The following is a 23,164-nucleotide window of genomic DNA, read 5'->3' on the forward strand; positions in this document are numbered from 1 at the left end:
AAGCCATAGTAACCAACAAACAGGGAGGAGCAGGTGCACAGTGGGTTAACAGGGAATTCAGTCAAACACAAATAGCTGTAAAGATTCAACATCTCTATAGGATGAAAAAGGGCTTTCAACTAGAATTAAAGCTACCTAGGCGGCAAATCACTTTCAAAATTTGAGAGCGCAAATAAGGTTCATGCGCGCGCGTAAATTTAATTTGACGTGAACTTCTTTGCTCGCGAGGCTAATCTCCGTACTGTGGACTGTAGATGACAACCACCTACAACCCAAATTTACCATTATTAATCCTCCGGGAAGATATTCAGATTCAGACTTCATTTTACCAAAACGGACCGATCTGCGAGCTGGACGCATTGGTCTTAATGTGCGGCCGGAGGAGTGCCGGTAATAATGGTAAATGAGGGTTGTAGCAGGTTGTCATCTATGGTCCACTATGGTTACAGAGAGGTCGTTTGTGTTTTGACAACGTTTTATCTCATAATTTTGAAATCTTTAGTGCTGAAGAGTTTGTAACCAATTAGATGTAGAGATACCATGGTGACTGGCTCCGCCCTCTTACTGTCAAAAAGAACAGCGAGCGTGCAGAAAACACCTTCGAGCCCGAGGTGAGATTAGCCTCACGAGTAAGGAGGTTCACGTTCCGCGAGCGAGCAAATATCTTGCGCGAGACGGACTTTTACGTGCGCACATGAACCTTATTTGCACTCTCGAATTTTGACAGTGATTTGCCGTCATACTTGATGCTTTGAGGCGTGAGGGTTGGAGCAGCAAGCAATGTCGATATTCATAGTCCAGAACGGCTCCTGGATGGTGCACATTTTTACACAGTCTGCTATGCGGATGTTATTTTATACCATTGTTACGCACTTGATGGCGGTTACACTCGCCAACAGCTCATAAGGATTAAAAAGCTTGGAAGAAAATCAATGTGTTTAAGCGCTGCTTTAGTTAATTCATTTTTAGTCCACTTACTGTGTTCATTTTCTAGTCATACATCACAAAACTCATGTGGAATTTGATATTTTACAAACAGCAACCCTCTGCATCCCACCTGGCAGGCTGCTGCAAAGCAATCATGACGCTTCAAATGGAGCCATTTTCTCAAAGAAAAAAACGTATTCTCCTCACAGCTAATGACCAACTGTCAAAAAAAGGGGGGGGGACAAGATGCAGGGGGGAGACTTTGTGCTCCTCGGGTCCTTGCTGACAGAGTGCGCGGGGAGAGCACCTGGGGTCGAACCATGGCTGAAACATCCGTACGGTGCTTTGAACCAGTCGTTAAAACAGCAGAGTTGTCCTCATTACATTAGATTCATGTAATGAATATACAAATGCCAATTAGAGGCAACAGTTATAATAATTACCTGCTTATTGTCAATTGACATGATCACTGTCAGAGGTTTCTGCTGTAAAAAACAATAAAAAATATTTCAGCCAAATAGCAGGACACAAAATGTTTTTCTTTGGATGAATTAGTGGTGGAAAAAACGTAACATTTAGTCATTACATCTTTTTGTGTTGTTTTTTTCCACCCCCATAACATGCTGCATGTGTCTCACCGGGGTCCAGCATCAGTTAAATAATAATCAAACAATGTCCGTGGTAAATGCAGGCATGTTATTTTTCTTTTACAATCGGAGCATCACAGTATCATCGGCCTCGGCTTTCAAAAACAGACCCACGCCACTCAAAACTGCATTTTGCCCCAGAGCGGCCGGTGGCAGTCCTGCATTAATGCAATCCTTCACCAATGGAGCGTGCACTTAATTCTGAAAGCAAAATCTGAAGAGGGCTTCCTGCAGCCGACTCGTACAGTGAACTAGGCAGCGTAGCGGGAATGACTCATTAAACATTTAATGTCATGTTTACATGTTGCTATTCTTGGAACACAGTCTTTGTGTGAGTAAGGAAACGGCTGCTTTGGTTGTTGTAGAGAGAAAAAGTCAACACTGGAAAAGGACTTGGTTGTGCAGAGAAGTTGTTACACACAGCGGTCCAAGTACGGTTTGTAATCAAGTAGTACTCCTAAAGTAACTGCAGAATTTAACCAAAAGCTTTACTTGCTTCAATAACATGTCACAACACGATTTTTAATAATAAAATAAGAAGCTTTTCCAATGTAATTTTAGAATAAATTAAACTAAATATTCACATTGGTTCGAAATCAATTTTTTTAACCAGTGTCATTTTCCATTTTGCATTAAAACTTTTCAAATTTCTATAAAGGGAAATCATTAAAGCAGGCTGTCGACAAGTGCAACAAGCTAATTTAGTAAATTCCTTCTGATAAGATTATGACAGGCCTGTGGATGTCTGCCTCTATTGCACACATACACAAGCAAAACATTTATACGTGCACATTTTTATGAAACAAGACAACTAGGCTGGAAAAGCTCTAAAGGTTCAAGACTATCGCAATATTGTCAACACGTAATTTAATTCTGTATATTGCTGAGTATTAAGCAGCATTATTGACATTCATGCATCTTTTAAAAAGGCTTCTGTAAAATTGCCCTCAACGGCCAGAGACAGAATTTTAACGGTTTGTCCTTGCGATGCATAGTCGGAATCTAGTGATGTCATCAAGAGACAAATCCTGTAGCTGCTTCATAGACAGTGAATAATGACACGAATCCCAGGACGCCCTGAGAGCACCCATGGTGATGTGACTGGGACAAGGGGACACTCTGTGAATCACAGCAGAAAGCCCACATTTGAATTAAACTCATTTGGATGCAATATTTAAAAGTGAAAATCCTCTGAGCCCACAGCCTTATTCATTAATTCAGTCTTGCTGGATGAGCTCCAAAAAGGTCACCTGATGACATCACGATTCAAGTCTCGATGTGCGGCTTTGCAGCAAAGCGAGGCACTGTGTTTGTAGGTACCGCGTTGGCTGTGCAAAATGTTGTGAATATAAGTTCTGCTTTCAACATCCATTTACACCTCACTTAGTCACAAAGCTTGCTATTTAGGTTCCTGATATAATAAAATAAAAGGAAATATGACTCTGAATACATTCAATTTTGATTGAATGATTTGATTTGATTGACATCAATGCAGGCATTGATGTGAACATAATTAAATATTATTATTATTTTGGAGTAACTCTTTTTCATGGCATAATTCTCCATTCTCTCATTCTCCATTTTTACCCTTTAAGTTTATCTTCAGAATAACTGTTTGACTCCCCATTCAGTCTCTGTTACAGTGCAACACTGATGACAACAATCTACCAAGAACAACGAGGATCTTCCCGATCTGTGCGTTATCATCTCCGATGAACAATAGAGGCAATCAGCATTCCTAAGAAAGATGACATCCCCGCATGAGGAGCCCTCACAATAATTCTCCACCGAGTGTGAAGACAGACCCTAACCCCTCATAACAATATCCAATCATGCTCCAGGGGAAGAGGACTTTTTAAATGAGTCCACTGTCATCCAGGTGGTAAATGAAAGTCTAATTGGCGTAAACACTTACTTACTCATTATTTGGTGTTTAGGAAAAACGCCATGCATTAAGAGTCAGTCAGAAGGCCTGCGTTTGGTGTATTCACGTATCTGCCTTCTGACACTTTTTAAATGCTCAATCAGTCATCCAGCCGGAAAGCATGTCTGGGAGTATGTGTCAAATTATGGCCCAAAAACATTACATATGGGGAGTGAAAGCATGAGCTGGATGGTCGCTGCTGCTGCTTGAAACGGAGTCTGTGTGCAATTGTGTGTGTTTTTTCAACCTCTTGCCGTACGTCCTCACAATAAAAAAAACACAAAACGTCGGCCCCTGAGAGATGGTTCTCGTACACTAGTTGGTGTGCGTTAGAAGTCTCCCACGCGGAGTTGGAACAGACACCTCGGCCCACAGTCAGAGAGAACGGCTACTGCAGATCAAAGAAGAAAATAAATGCGATTGTCACACAAAACAGGTGGAATTCCTGGAGCGAAATTCAGCCGTGAGAAGCAGCGTGTGAAAATTGCGAGGCGCTTTCCTATTCATTATTTCAACAGTGTGTTTGTCTCCGTACCTTCGTCATCACGGGCGACGTGACAGAAGCCGCTGACCCGGTTTTGACAGAACTGACCGGTGTGATGCGTGAAAAATGACACCAGCCACCCACCAAAAAACGCTGTTCCATTGTATTTAACGCTGACAGCGTTTTTTGTTTGTTACATTTCTTAGTTGTTTAACAAAGCTGCTTCCTCTTGTGTGTTGGAGGGACGGACTCGCCCTTTGTTCACATTAATCAAAAAGTGCATTTTGGTTGTGATTTTCGAGCTGAGGTCTGATTGAATTGATAACAGACATTTAACTTACTAATAGACGGAGCGTTAAGCTGATGCGGCCCCCAACGTCACCCTCCTGCTACCTCCAATAGATTCCTTCAATGAGGTAACGATGAACACGCAGAGATGAAGCGGTGGGTCTCCGGATGCGTAATCCTCTCACCTGTGCGTTTGGTTTGTCCCTTTAGCCGTCTCCGCTCTCTTGCTACCACTTTTCACCACTTAACGGTTTTAATTGTCCCGACGACCTCAATCAGAAAGGCAATAACCAAAGAGGAGCGCGGCACGAGCAATTATCGCGTTCGACGCGAGATGGAGCACACCTGAGTGGAGCGAGAAACCTCCTCTGTGGTGGCATCACACGTGCCGCCGGGGACGGATGTCGCGGTGAGGTGTGTTCCTGAAAGCCGTACGTGTTCTTAGAGAAGGCCGAGCGTGAGACGAAACAGACACTTCAAAGCGCGGTGAGCAAGGGGCCCCCGTTTGAAGCGCATACGTGAAGTTATGTGGAAGAATTGAGGGCAAGCCGAGATGAGTTGGAAAATAGGTTAAGAGGGACTGCAAGCATGCACACAGTTCTGCTCCGCTATAAAAGCAACTGAATCTAATTTTTCTCACAGGGAAGCACATGGAGGCTGCTGATGTGAACAAATGTCCTGGACTGGGAGAGAAGGAAGCCAAAGAAGTGTTTATCATCTCTGCAGCTGCTGGGATTATAGGAAGGGAACCTTTATCCTTTAAGGCCAATCCATGTCAGAAACAAATAAAAAGGAAACCCCTTTCTAAATGACATAAACGTACCTAATAGGTTATAGTTTGCTTATTAAAGCACTTGAGTTTGACTTGACTTAAAATACTATTTAAAAGGATTTTGCCAAATCAATTTGCACTTGACTATACTTAAACAAAGGGAATTATATTATGATCAATGCCAATGTCTGAGTGGACAATTATGAAGAATTTAAATACTCAACCGTATTATTAATTATAACACGGGTAGATGAAATCCAGCGTTCTGATTGGTTGAGAGTGAGTCACGGGGGTGCATTATTGTGCGATAATGTACAGTTGCTGTTGACATTGACGCGAGCGTTCCATATCACTGCGCACTCAAAGTAACACGTTAGATTTTGTGCGACCGTTAGTTGACATTTTAGTTTTTAGCTCGGTGGCGATCGCCGGAAACCCCCGGAAATGACCATTTTGAGGCAATGCAAGCTTTCGCAACCGGACAATTAAGCTTCACCTGATGAGCGATGTGAATGAATGAGATGTGCGGGACCCAATGCTGTTTACATGCACGTACGGGGACTATTTTTCCTCTAAACTGATGTAATGAGATACAAAACGTTTGATGGCTACAACCATTTTGTGCTGAAAGGCAGCTATTTAGTTACCATTTATAATTTCGCTGGTAACCGTGTTATAAAAGCAATAAGGTACGAGAGGCAGTTCTTTATCTTCAATAATGTAACTGTTCGAGGGTACATAATTTCCTTTTAATTTTTTTTTTATTATAAAAAAAATGCCAAAATGTCTTCTCTCCCATCTCGTCTTCTGAATCCAGTAAAAACGATTTGGCCAAACACAAAACATCCTAAAATAAAATAACCTAGTGATTTATTGTAACTGTCCCTTCAGCGCTTTCCCCCCCATCCCTCTCTCCCAAACAACGTGCTGTATTATTTTGAAATAACAAGGATGTCAAGTCATTTTAGCGTTGGATTGGTTGCGGAGGCTACCGAGGGGATTACACAGACTTGAGGTAGAGATGGTTGCCAGGGGAGCAACATGCCACCATGACGCCTGTTAAAGGTTGAATAGTAGCATGCAATGGGTGCACCCAACTACTTCACCACAACTCATGAGTCCAAATGTTGTCTCCATAATATCAGAGGGAAGCAGATGAAACTCTTTTCTGAACAGTAAGAGCAAATACAAATGGTCATGGTCATGAACATTTGAGATCCATGAGCCCAAGCTGCCCTCCACAGGGCAGAGTACTCAGCACACCCACTATGAGGTGGTGTTCACCCTGTGCATACATGGCGAAGGGTCCGCCCTTAAATGAGCATGTCTGGTCAAGACTAATATTAATGGTAGCGTTGGTAAAATAACTAAGATTTAAAGCATCAAAGCCGACAGTATTGCGATCTGTCTACATTGATACCACTGAGAAACACCTCATCGTGCCACTACTGCAAAGCTCATTTCAACATAAAGCAGTCAGTTCAACATCAATTCACATTTTAAGCATATTTGACATTAAATTATATCTGAATAAGCAAGCAGTGGCTCAAGTATTTCGCCTTCGATAAAAAGTCATGCCGCCACACCCAACCCACACCATTTTGGTGGCAGTGTGCATTTTACTCACTTATCTCCTCTTTAAAAGACAGCAGTAGATAACAACCTGTCCACTGAGTATCAGCACTTTGCTCTTTTTATTGTAAAGATTATGGAGATTCAAATTTAGTTTAAAATGTTGCTATCCTGTCAAAACTTGTGCTAACGCCTGAAGAAAAAGTACTTCCATAGTGCGTGATTGTGCAGCTGGAAGAGGGAATACCGGACATCAGCAATGATTTTTATCTGGCACAATGAGTATAAAAGGAAGTTGTAACTTGTAATACAATGAATAGTGCCATTGCTTGAGATTAAACCAACTGGAAACTACTGAAAATAATGAACACCCATAGTGCCTAAAAACTCTAGAGCTTTTGGTCAGGAACCAGACCAAGAGGAGGTTCTATCTGGACCACTGAGCGATATCTAATAAAGGAATAAGTACAAATCGTTGTTTTGTTTTTTTCAACCGCCTTGGTTCAGGGCCGCGGGCACAGCTAATCCAGCGATAGCTTCACTCAACTGAACCAATCAATTGGATTGTTTACTGTGCAGAGACAGTTCACTAGAGAGTGACAGAGAGAGAGACGACGGCATTAAGCAGCTTGCCAGCTACACACGACCAAAGCTGCATGACACGTCTGGACCACGTTTGGATCACCATACAGCTGTGAGTCATCGTTCTTTGCTACAAACAATGTTTCCAACTATGGTGAATACAAATTTAAGAAATTTGCTCACAGCTTACTTATTCAACAGATACAGTGTCACTTTCCTTTAACTAAAATGACGGCGATCTTAACCACTTTTGTTGTCATACCTTAATTTAGCATGTGACCCTTGATTAATACCGGCGGTAAATGTCTGTGCGCGATGAAGACAACTGCGTGAGTAAGCATAAGTAATGGCCCAATAAGTTTGTATACTGGAAAACTATACGTCCTGCTTCTTGAGATCAATAACAGAATGTCTCTTTTTTAACAGCGTTAGAAGAATTAAGGGACCTCCTGAAGACGAAAAATGAAGACAAATAAACAGCGCTGATAATGTTGCATCACCTGAGAGTTGTACGGTCACAGAAATGAAGAAGTAATGGTTCAATATAAAACAGCTTTTGCCACAGCAAGGCGATCAATGACTTCAACGGGAGGGGGTCAAATCATTCCAAGATGTTTGTATTGATTGTACAGTTATATAATACAACCAATGACCTATATTTTGAACTGCATCATCAAAAGGGTCAACACCATTTAATAACGAATTTGAAATCTATTTAGATGATTTCCAAACTCAATATTGCTTCAACATAAAGATATTGGTTAACATTGTGTTTAGGAGCCATCTAGTTGCACATGATTCAAAATACAAAAATAGGTGAAATTAAATAATGAATTCTCTACCAATAGTAACATTATGTTATTACATAGTTGATTCTATTCTACAAGCACCATGCAACTCAAATATCTCTGTAAAGTCCAAAGATTCCTACTTTAAACATTGAGGTTCTTTGAGGACATTTTGAAAAGACGAGGATAACTGCAGCTGTTGTGTAATGTGCCACGTACACAGATGTCTAATGGATCCCACTGATAATTAATTTATTCTGACAAATAATCAATGTTTCTATTACCAAGTATTGAAATGAGCTGCCATGCTTGAGAAGAAAAGCTGGTGACAAAGAGAGGTGTCACAGAGCCGGCGATTAGCCGGAGTCCATATAAAGTGTTTACTTCTTTGGAAATTATTCTATCTGATACATATTGTTCTATTGAGACGGTTTTCCTCTGTGAGTAAAATCTGTCGCTCACCATCTTGAGCCAAAAGACTTTCCCCAGAGAAGATGCACCACTCACTCCTCCAATGCTTTGCGGGGCTACATCTGCACATGTTCAGTAATGTAGATTATGCAATGTAGCCCGAAATGAATTACATTTTTCAGCCACATAATTGTTGTATTTAAAACGAAACCCATTTACAGCGTCACATCCGAGTCAGCAAAAACATACAGCCTTTTAAAGACATGTACCAGTTTAAGGTATTGGACAATTATTTTCCAAGTATAATACGTAAGAATGAATCTGTGCGTCTAAATTGAAGAAATACCTGTGCATTTTATTTATCTGTGTTGGCTAGTTTGGAGAACGTGCTTACTGTTAAGGATAGCTCACATCTCTGCCCACACACAATCCGAAGTTTAGCAGTTGAAGTTGTTTCGATTTAGGGAAATCCTCAGAACACTGGCTCCATGTGTCACACCAGCATTGTCGCTCTATGATGGTCATTACGAAATTACGAGCATCAGGACCCTGTCTCAAGGCCCGTTGGTGGCTGTCTAAAACGTCAATAACGCAGTTAAAACACCCACATTTGCACAACTGTCATGCCGTTCAAAATCAAAAGATGACAGGCAACTTCAAATCGGGCTGAGGCACCAGTAAAGCTATATTCTGTAAAGTGGTATGCGTACAATCACTAACTGGTGCATCCATCGTAATGGTACAAAATAAGAGAAGAAAATATTGCATGATGAAGATAGAAAAACAGTCAATTATAAATCTTGCAAAGAAACCCTTTTCAGTGGCAAGAAAACGTTTTGGTTCAGGGTGAACATTATATGTTCTTTTATGTATTTCTTCATACGTGGCCACACTGATGACATAAAGGAAAGGTAAAGCCCAGTTATTATTGGACATGGCATATTATTGACAAGCCAAAGTTGGATTGGGTGCTCGCTCCTTTTGCTTTACGCACGCTGTTGTGGTTGAATTTTTTGCAGTTGAATATTTTAACGTTGAATTATTTGCGGCTGAATTTTTTGCAGTATTTTAACGTTGAAAAACATTCAGATACATAATTTCAATGCATAAATATTCAGTGATAGAAATTCAATCACCTTGGTCTTTCAAAACCCGATGACACAGATGAACTTCCATATCCCAAACTGAAGCCGAACATTGTGCCTTATCTTACCGGGTTCGGCTGTAGATGGAACAAAAAAGACACTTTATACTTTATAACATGGTGGATTCACTAGTTCTCTTCACTGGTCCGTGTCCGCTGTGTCTCTGTGTGCGCTGCTTAAGCCCCGCCTCCGCTTTCCAGGAAAAAGGACAGCGACAGCGCGATCACAAATATTGGTGACGTTCATTTATATGTAAAATGAATATCGCAGTAGCAAAGATTGTTGCACGCGATTTCAGATGGAGTGCGATGAGTCATTTTATCGCATACTGCGACAGGCCTAGTTCCATCTATTGACAACAGCCCGTCACTCGCACTCCTAAATTATTTTTCAAGATCGCACATACCTATTTTTAGTTGCAAATGCAAGTGAAATACTCGCACTGTAGAGCCCTGGATGCTTCTTTAGAGTTTCTCACCCATATGTCTCCCTCCGTACCATTAGTGTGTACTGATGTTACGCCCACTTATTAGTGTTGTCCTATATCCATGAAACAATGAAATAGCAGAGGCACAAAGAGAAATCTCCCCTGATGACATACTGAAGGCAAAAAGGAAAAATGAATTCACAGATGGTCTTTTAAAAACCCTTGCTTTGATGGTACTGTCTTTCTAAATTAGCCAAGATGCTTTCCATCCAGACTAAAATTAATGCAATTAAGTTGATATCCTCCTTCACTAATACAGTGATGCTCGCTGAGTGACAGGTCGGCAAGAGCAAAACTAACCATTAGATTTGTTGTGAAGTTAAGGTCGCATCTAACATAGCAATCATGGAGTCTGATTTCCCCCCGCTCAAATCAAATGGCTCAAGTTGCTATGGTAACTTGTAAAAAAAATATGGCTTAGTAGTAAAAAGGTGGAAAACCTGTGCAATCTCTCCTTTCAACTTCCAAAAAATTGCTTTCATAGAAATTATGCCGCCGAAATGCAGCAATGACTTGTGAGCTCTAGTAGTGATCAAAGTTTAATCACATGAACCAAAGCACCCGGCACAGGATCATTCCTGCGACGTTACAGCACAGAGAGTGCGCCTCTGCCCGAAACGACAAGGTAAGCAAGTCTGGAGCTCTGGCAAAAGAACTGGGCCGTTCATCTGCATGCACCCAGTAGACCCAAAGTCTAAAGATGGAGAAACAGCGCTCCACCTTCATGCACCATGGATCTGGACTAAAAGCACCCAGATAACTGCAGATAAGTTGCGGCTCACACTACAGCTCAATCAATGCTAATGACTTCTGTTTTTTTTTCTACTTCGCTTCAGGTGCATTATTGAGCGATAACGTACAGTTGCTGTTCACATTGACCTGAGCGTTCCACATCGCTGTGCACTCAAACTAACAGGTTATATTTTGCGCAACCGTTAGTTGACATTTTAGTTTTCAGCTCAGTGGCGATCGCCGAAAAACACCCGGAAATCCCACACATGATCAGTTTCGGGCAATGCAAGCTTTTGTAACCGGACAATTAAGGTGAGCAATGTCATGAGCAATGTGAATGAATGAGATCTTGCAAGAAGACCCAATGCTGTTTACATGAACGTACAGGGACTATTTTTCTACTACTGAAATGAAATATACAATTGGCTAATACTATTGGCTAATACTATTTTTGCTGAAAGGCAGCTATTTAATATTATTAATTCCATTTATAATTTCGCTGGTAACCGCATTATAAAAGCAATAAGGAACAAGAGTTAATAATGTAACTATTCGAGGGTTGCCCCCGAACTGTAGCAACAGAGTTTCTTCTTGTTGTGCTAGCGGGCGAGCTGTCCCAGCATGCATTTCGGCGGTATCATTTTATAAATGTACAATTATTAGTGTTACAAATAGTTTGTGTCACAACCTGTTGTGTCATGGTGTTTCACCCTGTTAAAGAGCGTTTGTTGTGGGTTATTAATCAAGTAGCTCCGACAGCTGCGCCCAGGCGGTGAGTGGAGCTCGTACCTTTCGCTCCCTTTCCCTCTACACAAGTTCCAGTTGAACTGTGGAAAGCTGCTGCCGTAGATGTGCGGAGAAGCCAGGGGCGGTCGAGCCAGCCGCCATTTGGGTTCTGATGAGTGTCTCCTCATCTAGTTAAAGAGCCTGGAGCTACCAAAAAGGATGAATTTCAGCAATAACTTCACTAATGTTGTAAACCAAAGAACCCAACGTTATATTAAGCCTACACATTATATATTAATAAGGTGAGTAGAAAATTTGACATCCCCACCAGAGCAGTTCCAATATATGAAAACACGACGGCTTCCTGTTCAAAATCTTTCTATGACTGTATAAAGTAGTTAACTGTACATTACTGTTATGGGTAAGTCATATCAGAGGGCATTTGGTACAATTTCCTTTACAGTCTTTCAATATTTTTGTGGAAATGTCATGACCGCTCAAATCTTGAGGGAATTAAAACAATGCCAGGAATGATATGCAGTCTGTGTGGTAAGGTGACGTTGTCTTTAGTTTCCAGGTTACATATAAATCACAATCTCATTGCACCCTGCCCTCTTCCACAGAAAAAAGGGATAGATGTTTGAATAGAAAAAAATGAAAAAAGAATTTGAAAAAAAATATTAGTATAAACATAAGATGCTTCCTTTTCCAAAGCAAGCTTTTATTGAATTTGTTTGCTAAACCTGTCATTGTTCTAGCTCTTTAGACTTTGGTAAAGGGGAACTGGATGACCACTAGTCTACTGATGATTATTTGTGAAAATAGGATAAGACATGCAAGAATTAAAGAGAATGTTTTTGAACTTGTCTGAGGCCACTGCTTAAATGTTCTCCCTTTGAAAACAAACTAATTCAATTCACCAGGTCCAGCGGATACCGAAGCGTCTGATCCAGACAACATAATCAACTAGCAGATAAATTGTTGACCAATTAAAAAAGTCAACAAGTCAGTGAAATAATGCTGATGCCGCACTCTTGGTTTATTTTTGTTTTTTGTTTTAAACAAGCTATGGCCTAAACGGTTTCAGTTGTTTAGATAGTAAAAGATTCTGCTCTTCTCTGTTTCAATTAACATGTAAACAGGGCTGCTGTCCCATCTCCCATTAATCTACCATTATCTAAACTATTACATTTATTGATCTATCGTGCTGCTTGGAGATAAGACCATTCAGTAGTATTTCACCTGTTGTTCACAAGGTTGCTTATCTTACTATTTTGGGAGGTTTGAACTTTGACTCAATAATTAAAATGCCCCCTGTGGATAGATGATGATGATATGCATGTTAAAGTAAAATCTAATAATAATAATAATCTAAAAGGATTTTTGTAAGGATATGATTTGGTTCTTGTGTGGGATGCCACCCACAGCACGATGACAGCCAACAAAAAAAAGCAAACACCATGATTCCCCACACAAGCTGCTTTACCTCCTTTAATTTCCTGTAAAACACAGCAGAGTCCCGTCTCAATGCCGGATGAAGCTTCCCATCATCCTGATATCAAATGCCAGTTTTATGCATGTCTTCACTGTACATATGTATTCCTGTAGAATACGATGCAGTTGTTTGGTTTATACAGCCAGTCCACATTGAGTTGGTCAAACACTCTGTACTGTTTATCAGATCTAGACCCGTCACTAGAAATTCCCTGGTGAAGAACTTGACATCGCTGAACACATCCATCATACTTCATTTGTATTATCGCAATTACGCCATAGCATCACAGAGTGACACTAAAGAAGTGATTGGGCATCTCTGTCACTTAGGTAGAACAAATCCAGCCTGTGTCACGAGGCGATGGGCGAGGAGGTGCTGCACGAGCATGGCTGAGCACCAGCAGCCCAGTTAGTGGTGTTCTGACAGACACCGCCGCACACATTTCCTCTCTCGGTAGAACGGAGGCACGGGAGTGGAACGCACAGTAGCGACTCACAGCGAGCCTGCGGGATGCGCTACCTACTGTAGTGAGTGGAAAGGTGACCCTAAAACAGCGCTCGCCATGTTAGCGTGCAGCATGCCTGCTCTCTTCTCAAAGAAAGCCCACCAGGTTGCATCTTTGACTTTGTGGACGATAACAAGAAAAAAAACACCGCTATGACATAATAAGTTTGGCAAACAACAACAAGGTAAGAGCCTTCTTACAGTCTGTCACATGAGCGAAACTGACTTATGTGATGCTTCCACACTGAGAATATATTAAAATATCACACAAATATATAAATATACTGTATATTAAAAAATACATATTGTGTTCCGGAAGGTGAAAGTGAAAATCTGAATAAAAACAAATAAATTATGCACCCCCCAACAACGGACTTCAGATCCAATTAATTATTGAGATGCATAATAGGCGAGGGTGAAGCATCGTTTTAGGGCTGGCTTTTAGAAGAAGCTGCAGAGAAGCAAACGCTGCGTTAATGAGCAGCCAAAAAGGATTATTAACAAGGGCCTGGAGACGTTTTCATTAGGGTTAAAGATCACAATGTAAAAAGGTAATTATACATAATCAGGAATATTAGCAGATGTTACATGAAATTTCATTGATCTCTGGAGCCCCTGGTTTCAGCCGGCACAGTAACTCTCTTTTTCTTTTTTTATTAAGATGCCGCAGAAATGGAGACAGACTTGTTAAGAACGGTTTGGGCTCCAATGAATGTTGAGTGCGAGAAGAAAAAAAGTCCCCTTAAGTCATTCTTTAAGGGATCGATGGCTTGTCCGACGTGGCAAGAAACATAAATAAATCTTCAAAAGAGTCAGATGCTTTCTCGTGCTTTGCCACTGGAAACAAAACAAACCAGCTTTATTAGAACCGACTGCTCAGTTTAAGTTCAACTGAAGATCATGCATGCACCACGCATGCTGTCAACTAGATATCCCATTTACTGCCTGCCACACATTGAATTACTATTGACCTGCGCATAAGTAATCGAATTGTTATATTTGATTTGTCATTTTGGACTGTGTTGAACCTGAAGGTCAAAAGTACGTCAGGGATTTCAGCTAATCTTTCATTTATTACTATCAGCGTGGTGCAGATGTAGCCTTAGACCCCGAGTTTGACTCCCCTGAAACCACACAGCCCGTTTTGTTGTTGTTTACACCTTTATCTCCCTAATCGGTCTAGAGCATGAGATTGTTAAGACGTTTGGAAAGATTTTTAAAAGAAAAATCAAAGAATGCCGTGCCTCATCGCGGCTCTGGAAGATAAGGCCCTTTACTGTCACATGAAATCAGGAGCTGCCTCCTGAAAAAACACTCATCCCCAGGCTATTCCCCACCATCATCGCTATTCTCTCCGTACCATCTCCACAAATAGTGGGTGTTCACTTCTCCGACAAACTACTTGCAAACACACATCACATCTTCCACCACCACCACCTCTTTCAGCTCATTAATAAACGAGACTGGAGCAGGAATCCTTTGTGTAAATGGTGCTACTGTACACATAGTGACTTCACGGGCAAAAGCTTGCGCCGCAGTTTCAATTGAAGCTGGTGCACAGGAGGAAGCCCACAGGTATCTGCAGATGACTCTGCTCAAAGGTTACACAACAAGGACAGCACAAGAAAAAACAGATAAAAGGGGCCGCGTAATTAACCAAAAAGAGATACTGCTACATACTACATTGTTGAGAAGTAGTGAAGAGAGAAGGACCACCCGCTGGTGCCGTCATTTCTGGTCTCCCTCATCAGACCTTGTTTTGAAATTAGATATATGTATAGTTTTTTTATCCCGCTTAATGATGTCTTGAATTACACATTGGTTAGTTGTCCACCTTAAATAAGTGACTTTTTTCACTTTGCTTTGTTACACGCACAAATTAAACAGGATCAATTGTTTACATGTGTATGAATTATATGTGTAATTCATGGCTCGAAACGGATCTTTTTCGCAGTTTTTCCCTAGGAAGGTCTTTGGCGGTCCCCCGCAAGGCCTCTCTAGATTACTGCTCAATATACACACCCTTTTGTCATAGTGCAGGTATTTATTGTCCAATCCACTGACTGCATCAGCATATCGGAACATCGACTCAAATGAAAGAGGAAGAGGCTGAAACTTTTTGAAAGGATGAAACACTTTAATCCAATTAACAGCGCTTCTTTGGAGTTCACACATTCTTTAGTATAACGACGTCGCCGGGATTTGCGATTGTCTGCTTGACTCATTGGACGTCAAACCCCAGTCCTTCATGGCTGTGACAAGTGGAGGGGGGATGCTGAAAGTCCCTCTTTCTTACGCAGAGGCTTCCGATAAATTATAAAAATTAAGTTGTCAGATTGGGGGACGTTAGTTTTCTAGGCTCCGGGGGGCCTGGTGGGCCATGTTACAAACAAGAGTGTTGGATAGCTGGGCAGTCAAGGATCAAGATAACCACTTTTCTTTTTTAATCCAACAAATATATATAATCTAAAATCTCACCATGGGAAGATGCCCAGGACCTCTGCTCTTAGTCACTATTATGTTTGAGCAGAAAATTACACCCTTTCATTTTCTGGATGTGGAGGTGGTGCATGGGGGGAGGGGGTGGGGGTCACATGTTGTTTAAAGATTTCAGGATCTCCAGCAATTTCCCGACACTTGCTGTCTTCACCGTAGAGGCGTAAACACAGTGTGCTTACTGACTCTGTGTGATACCATAACACTGCCTTTGGATACATAGCAGCCAACGCCGTAGAGTGTTCAACGCTAAGTGTGAACCGCAAGACACTTTTGTACATTTTCCCCTTATTAGTCTAAGATTTGTCAGTGAAAATAGGACTCTTTTGGGTGCCATTTTCTTGGTAAGACAGTTTCAATCCCTGGCTTTTTTTCTTTCTTCTGGAGTGTCCCAACTGTCTTGGGCGGCTTGCCTTTGCAGTTGTCATTTTCAATTAGCTGTACTTTAAATCCAAGTCCGTTGGACCACGTCAATAACGCTTCCTTTTAAAAAGATGGGGCAGCTGGAATGTCGAGAGGTATTCAATTTTCATCTAGGTTAGCCAATCAACTGATTTGCATTACATCTCACACGTGTCTCCCCCCCAGTAGATTGACAAATATTTGCGAGCAGATAACTGATTTACATCCGATAAGGATAGAGGTAAACTCAATGTAAGACCCAGCTTTTCATTCCCTCCATCGATTCCCCTGACGTGCAGGTAAAGCTCCCTTTGATTAGGACTGTGTCTGTCCACTTTCACCAGAAGATTAACCTTTTTTACCTTGGAAATTAAGTTGAGTGGGCCGATTCGAAAACCGTTTAAGCACATTAGGTGTCCGGAAATATATTTCTAGATTAACATTATGGCAAATGATAGCCCATTTTAAAATCACAAGCATGCCTTGAAGTTTGACGCTTGTCATTTAAGTCTTAATGGATAGTGTATAACACCAACAGGAAACCAAGGCTGCATTAGACTGTGATGCAGTTTGCATGCTCTTAATACTGATTTACAGTCATACAAGATTCAAAGATGGTAGAGGTTGCTCTGAAGTCAAACTGATATTTAGCATTTTTTATATTAGAAATACTGTCAAATATCGTATCAGTCAACACAAAATGGAACACCCGCAGCAGATCAATGCATGCCAGGAAACAAGATGTGAGACAATTCTGCCGAGCTAGAATTTCTTTAAATCAGAGCAAAATGTAATATGTAGTATAGCAGGTGGGGATGGATGTGCTCAGCTTACAATGTGTCACTGGAAGCACACACTAACTTGGGGGTCAGGGCGCCGCCTGTCACAAGACTGGTTTGAGCACCATGATTCATGCAAAAAAATATGTATATATATTTCTTCTGTTGATCAAATTATCATGACATTTTTGTTTTTTGTGAAATTTCCACCTAGTGTTGGAGTGGCCATCTGTCATGTGTCTCAAAAGCTGTGTACATCTGTGATGTTTCAATCAGCCCTAATTCAAGCGATACATGACCGTAAATTTCTGTCACATTGTACAGCTTAAGCGAATTAGCTTCTGTATATTTAGCAACGGAAAACGGTCGTAGGGTTGGTGGTTTAAATCCACAGGAGTCTTGAATATTGTAGTGACATGCTAAGTGACTTTCAATTAGAGACTGGCCTTAAAATAGTATTATGATGTTTCTTGGAGTCTCTCAGTGGACCCGTATTAAAAATGCAGAGACGCAAAAGCAGCCGGGGCATCTACTGACAGGAGACACGCTTTAAAGGTTGCTTTTCCCTCCGACGGACTCTATTATTTCTGCCACCACTCAATTAATTACTGTCATTGAAAAAAAAAAGTCACCCAAACTTCCAGGAACAATTTGAAAATATTAGGCATAATTGTAGGATGGTTTAATAATACACCTTACTCTGGTTGCAACATCCAAACGCGACACCAAAAAAGAAAAAAAGCCAAAGCAATGAGACCAAAAGGAGAGTCTGTGAGCCCCCCAAGCCACGATGCACCACCCAGGTGTCACCAGCACCGTCAGGAGATAGGAAACAAACAGCCGCAACAAAGCCGCACAATATAGCGTTATGGGGGAAATGTGCGTATCTCTAAACAGGTAATTCCAGGGAATTCTAATTCCTTGTGTGGTTAGTGGGGTGTCAGATGCCTCCCATAAATAAAAAGGATCTGCCTCTGCACTCGCAGCAGAGCTCCTTTCTTTCACAAAATAGGTCCGAGCATCCCTTTCAGCTCCTCTCAAAGGCAGCTGAATCTCAGCCCCCACTTCAGTGTGAATACTATTCAGTGTCTCCTTTGAAAGCCGGTGGTGGATCAGTCTAAGACACCTTTAATTTGACCTGTCCTTGTTTCCCCAGTGCGACATAAAGAGGAGAATCGTTTCATTGAATCACTTTGCGCTGTGTTTCCACACCTCAACAGTTCTTAAACGCCTCGCACACTTTCCGGAAAATGGAGAAGTTATCGGAACAACATGGGCTGTCAATCAAAAGGACAATAAACTTGAGCCTCTCTATAATGAGGCTCCATCCAAAAGTATCGTTCACTCACACATTACACCCCAACAAGAACAAACAATAAGATATAGCAAAGTGAAGGAGTTCACTCACGGAGATGATAAAGTCGTCCCTGGCAGGTGATTCCCGCTCGCGCAGCCTCTCCTTCCCGACCCACGCGCAGGAACGGCGGCGGCACTAAGAAAAGCAAAGTCCGGGTCCTCGTCTGCGTCGCTCTATCCGCTTAGCCGGCGGAGAGAGTACATCCTCGAGCGAAAATGCAATGTGCCACCGGTTCTCTCGGTGTCCAGCTCCCCTCCCTCCCTCCCTCCTTCCGCTCACCCCCACCTCGGGAGAAAACAAACCTTTTTTTCCTTCAGGGGAGCTTGGTGCTGTGCGTCGTGGAGGACGGAGCTTTGGTTTGGTCTCGTTTCTGTCAGCCTCCGCCGCTGCAGCCGGCTGAAGCTCTGTGTCTGCAGCATCCCGTCTCACTGGGGCTGGGGGGGGAGTGGGGGAGGAGGGCGAGGTGGCCATTAGTTACCACGCAGCGGCATCGCTTCGGTATCAGCCGCTGTAACGTTAAGGGTTATCCAAAAACTGCTTTGTGGCTGTTTTTTTGCAGGTTTGTTGTGGTTGTATTTCTATCAAAAGAAAAAAAAGAAAACGTACCTTTGCTGCTGTTCTCCTAAATCTCCAAACAGGTGCAGATACAAAGGCGGATTTTCGGAATATTCACAATTTAGATAATCTAACAATCTAAAGTCCAGTGTTTTGGGAAGTTTTTATTGTTATTTACGGTATTGGGTTGTTTGGATAAGGTCAACTAACGTTGGAATTTAACTTTTAAGTATAAAATTGCGCTAGCTTATTTGTAGCTCCGTAGCTAACAGCGCGTTTCTGAAGAAGTAACGTTAGCTAACGTAACGTTAGTAATGTTACTATGTTGTGTCCGACTAAGGAGAGTGACGCCTTCCAGTGGAAACAGCACCTAGCTTCATGTTTGTTAGCAAATATGTTAAGTGGAAACGACGCTAACTTTCCCAGGAGCTGCCGTTATTATTCTAGAACCGCCATCCCTATTCCCGGTTATCTTGCTCACCTGAGCCCGTGTTGGTAGCTGACGGCCCGCGCTCCGGGTACAAGTGGAACGTCACTTAAAGCGCGACGAGAGATGTTTTCGAGTAATCTGTAATCCCGCGAAAGCCGAGTAACATCGCGAGAATTGACCTTTTTAGTTAAAATTACATTTTGGAGATCATGGATCTATTAACCGTACAGACATACCGATATGTCTGTATTTATCTGGTCCTCATGGTTTGATTATTGTGACAACTATATACAGTATTTGTAGCGTGTACTACATTTAATAAACACATACAAGAATAGGCTATTGCCTGGCTTGCTAGCTTTGCTATCCAAGTCTGTGACAATGTTTTTGAATTAAAAATAAGACATTACAACTAACATTTCATAGGCCTATCTAGAAAATCCGTATTAGCTATGTCTTGGTGTTTTCTTATTAAAGAAAGTTACAATATAGACGTTGACATGCCATTATTTTTCTTAAGTTTTGTTACTTTATTTTATAGCACTGACCAAAATCATATGGTAAAACAGCTGCAATGATGCTGGCTTAAATAATATAATGTATGTATGTCATTCTATTTTTGCAGCTTAATTAATATACTGAAATTCTGAAAATTGAATTATCTCCACCAGGCATGCAGACATGCAACGCACACATGCAACGCAAACAGTAGGGACGGCATTTTTGTGTTCATGTGTGTTTTTGTGCATGAGTGAAACAATAAGCGCCTCTATATTTTCCACTGTTTTCTTGCTATCTGCCACAGCAAAATGCATGAAAACGTGACGTTGCGATTGGCAAAACTTCTTCAAAACACCTTTTATTGGCTCTTTTATACTGCGATACCCTCTGATTGTTCACGCTTATTATCTTCATTCTATTTATTATTATTTGTTAGCTATTCTATTTAGCCGCAAACTGACTTCATCCATAGCGTGAGGACATGCAAGAGTTTAAGCCTTTGCCCAAGGGTTTGACTAGACAAATGTCCGTTTAGGGTCACAATTGGGTGTAGCTCAATGCAAGCTTCACCAATCAATAGGCCAATTTGCCACCTCATTCAGCTTCAAAATGAGATTTGTAGAGTTCTCTAATAGAACACACTTTTATTTTGTTGAGTTGAGTTCTTTTTAAATTTTGAAACCGTTCAAACAGCTAAACTTTTGTTCAATCATAACTTCATTTGGAGATGGTAACGGCGGAACAATGGCCGTTAAGAAATAAACAGGCGAATAAAAAGAAGCACCAGTTTTCACCATGTGCACACACACACAAACATAATCTAAACAAGATAGATAACAGTGAGAAAGATAAAGAATCGTTTCTGTCAATAAAATTGAACAACAGCGTAGAAAATAACAATACGTCTGTTTTTATCACAATCCAAAGGAGCTCAAGAAATCTTTCCGGAATTCATTAATATGTGTTCATTAACTCTGAGTCTTTTGAATTCAGAGGAAATTAAAAAAATTGCACGTGACATGCAGCAGGCCTCTTTACAAAACATTAATGGTACTAGACTAGAGACTATGGATTAGTTCATTCTGTTTCGTGTATCAGTTACAAAGCTCATATTGCCACCCTGTGCTGTGAGTGTCTGACTGACAATACAGAGTGAACAGCCTATCTCTACCTACCATCATTAATTAAACAGTACCCATGACTGAGTGCTCTCCCTATTGCACGATTGATCCATTCCAATGCTTGTAGCTCTTATCAGCTCTTAGATGGCATCGTTTTTTACAGCAGTATCTTTGAGGTCATTTTTACAGCTTTGCTACTTGGCGTTGACACCGCTTTGGGAGCTTTGCTTACAGTATGCCAAGTGAAATATATTTCAGAGGACAGGAATATAATTTCTCATGTCTGCTACCTCAAGCTTAGCCGTTTTAGGCTCTGCCTCCAAGTGATGAATAATGTTTTAGATTGAAAGGATATGGTATGTTCAATTTGTCTTGTACTTTAAGACAGATGTGGCAGAAAACTGTCAGCGTTATCGTTTCAACAGTGAAAATACTGTGCAATGTCTCAAATGCAGTTGCATCCATTCAGCAGAGAAGTCTTACATTGTCTTAAATGTACAAAAATGAGCCCCAAAAAAACAGCAGAAATCCCAGTCAGAATACTGATTATACACTTCAGCCATTAAAACAGCCTATTCCTCCTTCAACACTGTTTTCGATGGATGTGAAGCTTTACAAAGTGTGAAAAAAAGATGTTCTTTGCAAAATTAGGGACCAGAGTGGGTTTTCTGCAGCCAATCCATTACGCTGGTCCACCTACCTACGACGCAAATAAGATAATGAAGGAGTAATTAAGCTGAAGATAAACCAGAAACATGCCCCTCCAAAGGCCAAATCTTGATATCAGAATTAATGCAGTTCTTTTCACTTGGCAACAGGAAGAAGACGGCAAGCCTGCTAACACCTCAAAGTCCACGGCCTGTAAGAACACACCAAAGCTGTTATTTACATCCTATAAAGTAGATACACAAAGGTAAGAGGGGTAAAGAACTTGAGCCAGGCAAAGCTGACTTGCCATACCATCTTTGTCTTATTTTAATTTTATTTTTTTCTCTTGACTCCAGACCTGTAACACATCATTTTCCTGTGAAAGATAATTACGGTTAACGGCAATAGCAAAGAAGTAAAGCTTCAACTTCAACTTTATATTTTTGATAAGCCTTGATGCTCAATAATAGGTGTCCTGCAAAACATGACATGTTGGTGAAAATCCTTTCGTCACACACTCTATAATTAGAAAGCGTTTGTTAGAAATTAGAGCCTGACAACTCATGTCAAGTGTTAACATGATGAGTTTCATGGTAAAGATGCAGGACCTTCCGAGTAGTTTGCAAAACTCTTTAACATTGACGGGGAAAGTTCTGTCCGCTGCTGACAGAAAAGAGAAAGCTATGCTAAACACATTTCTTCCTTGACCTCAACACAACGCGTCATTCCTATTGTATGTGTATGTACATATATTTAGGTCTCATGAATGAATGCTGGACTTGTATTTCAACGAGTGGTACTCTATACAGGTTTATGCTGTTCCCCTTTGTAATTAAGATGAACGTACATCCAAATGAACTGTTCTGACAGCAGCCAGTCCTCTGAGCTTCCGTAGCCGTGTCTGATGGGAATCAACAGCGTGCCTGCAACACCTGTCTGATACATCATCGCGCTTGGCAGAACCTGTTCTTTACATAACCTTCCTTCACTCTGTCAGTGTGGGAAATTTTCACACTTCTAACAACATAAATATCTGACATTCACACTTTTTTGCAAGGTGGGGTGAGATGTCGCAGCTGACCGAATCCTAATTTTCCAAGAAAAGGCTAAGGGGTGGCAACCCTAAGCATTGAAGCAAACGCAGCACTATTCACGAACAAAACGTCTTAATTTATCTTCATTACACACCCTGAGAGCTGCGTTGTGCTACACTGCTCTCCACCTCGCCACTGCTCAGACAGCAGGCCCAGCTTCAGATTCAAACATGGAAGACGGCTTGTATTTTTGGTGCAATCCCATGCAATGTTTGTTCATATGTTATACGCTTCTGTTACTTCCTACTTCTTATACTTCTAAGGAAGTGTGTTTTATTTGCTGAGTGTTAGTCTTGC

The 23,164-nt window shown here is 41.2% G+C and overlaps 1 protein-coding gene across 2 annotated transcripts in view; it reads right to left on the reverse strand.

Annotated features, from left to right (window-relative positions):
• The window catches only part of cntn5 (contactin 5), a 91,039-nt gene extending 72,099 nt beyond the window's left edge, over positions 1-18,940 (reverse strand). Inside the window, exon 1 of one of the 2 annotated variants that reach the window (XM_062561252.1) lies at positions 18,821-18,940. The gene's annotated coding sequence lies outside the window, so the exon portion shown is untranslated. Of the gene's footprint in view, positions 1-18,569; positions 18,789-18,820 lie in introns of those variants that run through there. The other variant, XM_037470245.2, reaches the window with a different exon arrangement.
• Between the last annotated feature and the right edge of the window lie 4,224 nt (positions 18,941-23,164).

The sequence above is a fragment of the Pungitius pungitius genome, chromosome 3 (genome assembly GCF_949316345.1).
Source record: "Pungitius pungitius chromosome 3, fPunPun2.1, whole genome shotgun sequence".
NCBI lineage: Eukaryota > Metazoa > Chordata > Actinopteri > Perciformes > Gasterosteidae > Pungitius > Pungitius pungitius.